Below are 4,427 nucleotides of genomic sequence, written 5' to 3' on the forward strand. Positions count from 1 at the left end.
GGAAGAAGATATTTTCTTCTCGCTTTTTTTTTTTTTAAACAATTTCAAACTCCCCCTAAATTAGACAAGTCCTCACCAATTGAAAAGATAATTTTGACAAATTTTAGTCAATTGAGAATATCCATTCGATCATATTCAATACACAGACAGACGAGATAGATTAATTCACAAGAAGTCAAATGTTGATTACAAAATTTTGATGATATATCAATAAGATATCATCATAATAAAATTATCGTCAAAATGAAAAATAGTGGAGTAAAGACGATAATTAATTGAATTAATTAATGATATTGTAAGTTAACACCGTTTAAACACTTAAAAGAAATTTCTCTCCAAAATCATGGATCTCAAGTCATCTCTGTTTTCACGAAAATTTTGAATTCTAAACACATTTTCCTCAAAAATGATTTTAAATAAACAAAATTCGAAGAGCACCAAAAATTATATTTAATTCCGAAAATGAGGTTTTTAGTAATATTACTTTTATTCTATAATATTTTAAAGTTTTATGTAGTTTTGTAGTTTTAAAGTAATAGTTTTTATTAAATTACTAAGTTTTGGTAGTTCTACATTCAACTACTTTTTACTAAAAATCTTTAAGTTGTTTTTGAAATTAATTTAATTTGATGGATTTTTAAAGCAAATTTTTTGAAATCTGAGATCGTTCATCGAGCTTAGTCTCTCTCTTACACTGTATTTGCTGTTTAGGATGATGTTTTAGTTTAGTTTTGCTTGTTTTTATTTTAGGCCTGTAACTATGACTTGACTACTTGTTAGTATGTTTTCTCTCTTTATTTGCTTTCTTTTGGCAATTTTTGACAAAAAGGGGGAGAGCGTAGATGAACAGGGGGAGAACATGGATGAACAGGATTTGAACTAAGTAGAAGATGATGAGTTCAAGAACAAAGGGGGAGTTGTGATCGAGATGTGAACAAAGGGGGAGAAGGTATAAGAATCTAAGGTTAATCATTGTTGAATGAAATATTTTGCAGGAAATCAAGACTTCAAGACTTCTAGTTGCGTCTAAGTCATAGAGTCTGTTTTAGGAGTTTTAAATGTAATTTTGGTTCTCAATTTGTATTTGGATTACACGTGAGGAGTTCAATGTTTTGGTGATGACAATTGAACTTCGTTTTCTTTTTACAATGTAATTGTTGAGTTTGTGTGTGTTTTTCACGAAATTGCCAAAGGGGGAGATTGTTAGGTCCTATGTGTTGGCAAGTTTCGTAGGTCTAGTCGGAGTCTTGAAGAAGTCCGGAGCGGAGTATTGAAGATCGAAGAATTCAAGACTTCGAAGAATCGGAAATGACGCAAAACACGCAAAACTTGAATCACGACGCTCGAGTAAAGTTTTAATTCATGTTATGGTGGTTCATACTAGTTATATGCATTATGAATCATTTAATCAAAGTTTAGGTGATTAAACAAGTGCTCAAGAAGGTTACGAACGGCTCGAAAACAATGCAACAATAAGCCAAAGAATTGCATTGTGTACCGTACACGATTAGTGACAATTGAAGCCCGTACTGGTACATGGCCACGCCATGACATGCTCGTATGTCTTGTACGAGTCGCTTGTTAACGTGGAACCACTTGTATCCGTGTACCCAGGACCATGCGGTATAACGGGACGTGTAGTAGAAACCGTGAAACTTTCTAAAATTCGACTGTCCGAATTGATTTCATAAAGGCCTAAATAAGCTAGTTGGCGGGTTACTCTAACTTATCAAGCCATGGCGACTAAAATCAATTATAGAAACCCTAGAGCTGATTTCTATTAAATTTTTATTTTTCTACATAAATGGCCTCTTAGGTCAAATCTAGGATATTGGATTTATATTATAGTTCCGAATTTTATTCCGCTACGGCTGGAGTTTCTATTCCCTGTTCTACGATACCCAAGCGAAGGATCAGCCATCAAACATGATACACTTCGTAACGGCGGCGTGGATCCGGCGTGAACTAAAAGGCGGTTCGTGGATCGACTCGTTGGCGTTCGTATGCTTCCGGTGGTCGTGGATTCTGGCGATTGAAAGCTGTGGATATCGAAATAGCGTTCGTGACTCGATACATTGGAAGGGCGGAGTCAACCCCGAAGCAGGTAGCGCGAAATTATTCATAGGAGGTTTAAGAGAGGTTTACGTGGAGTCGTAATGCACCCTTGTAATCTTTCTCTTAAGATGGATTGTTTTTCGGGCAGTGCTTGTCCGCGGGTATTTACTCCAAAGGAAGTTTTCGCCATGAAAATCTCTGGTGTGCTTTTATTTATCCGCATTTATTTTTATCTGCATCGAGATTTGTGTTTTTGGCGTGTCAGTGGTTTACTATTACCCTCAGTATAGATATCACTAATAACCTTGCCTCAAAAGCTCAGCCATCCGCATCATCTAGTGTTGGCTTCCACCCTAACCTTGCATAGAAATTTCTTACGACCTAACCTCCGCACCTTTCGGGCGATAATCCTACCAGGAAACTTTCATAGTCTCCAAGTCCCTGAAGTTCCCGTAGGCGGTTCATATACATCGCATGACTCAGGTCGTTGAAATACTTCGGAAACTTGGAGACATGAACACGTTGTGTACACCGCAAGCTTCGGCGCAAAGAAAGTCATATCCTACCACCGTCCAACTCGCTTCCTATCTTCATATGGTGCCAATGAATCGGGGACTTAGTTCCCCCATCACTCTCAGCATCTCCCGCATGGGTGAAACCTTTCATAGACAACGCGGTCGCTCCACAACACGGTGCAACTCTATACTCTCGTCGGGCCTATGCATAGCTTGTCTGTCCTGCGACGTTCGCCGCCGTAGCAAATCTTTGCGAGGCAAGGTGACTCTCGCTCCGCTTCTCTCAGAACAGCGGGCCAGGAACTCTGTACGCACACCACCACATCGTCTCCAGTGTATCAGAAGAACCCACGTCGCCCGATTAGAGAACGCCTCGAACGCTGCCATCAGCACACTAGCAAATAACTGTCTTTTTAGGCGAACATCGCTAATAGGTAGGTGGCACTGACCAAACTCCTTATATGGTGATGACATTGTGTACCTCGCAAGCATGGATCCTCTCAGAGTTTGAATGGTTCTCTCTGTTTGCCCACGTTTGAGGATGAATAGCGCGTGCAAAGTCAGCCGTTGTTGCCAAGTTCCTGGCAAGCTCTTCAGATATGTTCAAGTAACCGCGGGTCACCGATTAAATTCGATTCTCATTCGCACCCGCCATGCATGCATGCACTATCTCGTCGAAGGGTATACTGCGCTAACTATGTCACCGACCCGACGTGGTTGTGGGACACTAGCAAGAATCGTAGCCTGACTCTGTCATCAGATCCACACATTGCCGCAATATTTGTATCATGGCCGCGTCTGTTAGCGGAGGCTAAGCCGACCACGATAGTCCATTCGATTGTCCTCGGTGTCGAGCCATTTTCAAACGGGATTGGTAACGGTCTTGAAGCTTTTCTGCTGCGAAAAATCCAGACATCAGCTTTCACTCTTGTTGCATGTTAAGCTTCGGCCATAAAGCCTGCCAATATTCACCTTTCATTCCCGGCCCAACAATCAGTGCATTCTATTGTATCAGATGAGACCAGCGCCGATTTCCCGATTTTGTATCTCACTTTTGTCGAGCTTACAGGATGCTTTCGGGTACTGCGCTTAGAGCTTCAGTACCGCGTTCTTGCACGTCCAAGTGAACGCGGAGGAGCGCTACTATACGAGGAGACTCTCGGAGACACCTTTCGAGCCTGGATGTGATTGACTTCCAGGAGGAGGTCACGCAGCACTCTAACCAACACAGAGTTTCGCGTTACTAACAACAGTTATCAAGCAAGCATCAAGATGGCACCGTTCGAGGCACTCTATGGACGGAAGTGTAGATCGCCACTTCATTGGAGTGAAGTTGGCGAGAGATTGGCTTTAGGCCCAGATGTGCTCCAGGAGGCAGAGGACAAGGTTCGCATTGCTCGGGAGCGACTGTTGACAACCCAGAGTAGGCAAAAGAGTTATGCTCACAGGCGTCGACGAGACTTGGAGTTTCAGATTGGTGATCATGTCTTCTTGAAAGTCTCGCCGACCAGAGGGATTAGAAGATTTGGAATTCGGGGTAAGTTGAGCCCCCGATACATTGGACCGTATGAGATTTTGGAGCGTGTAGGCCCAGTAGCGTATCGACTCGCTCTACCTCCGAACCTATCAGGTGTACACAATGTATTTCGTGTATTGGTCCTTCGGAAGTACATCCATGATCCAGCTCATGTGCTTGATGCTACACCATTGGAGCTGAGAGAGGATTTGAGCTTCGAGGAGCAACCAGTGAAGATCTTGGCTCGTGAGGTGAAGAAACTACGGAATCGGTACATTCCATATGTGAAGGTTCTTTGGAGCAACCACGGAGAGCGGGAGGCCACGTGGGAACTAGAGGGC

The sequence above is a fragment of the Ananas comosus genome, unplaced genomic scaffold (genome assembly GCF_001540865.1).
Source record: "Ananas comosus cultivar F153 unplaced genomic scaffold, ASM154086v1, whole genome shotgun sequence".
Taxonomy (NCBI): domain Eukaryota; kingdom Viridiplantae; phylum Streptophyta; class Magnoliopsida; order Poales; family Bromeliaceae; genus Ananas; species Ananas comosus.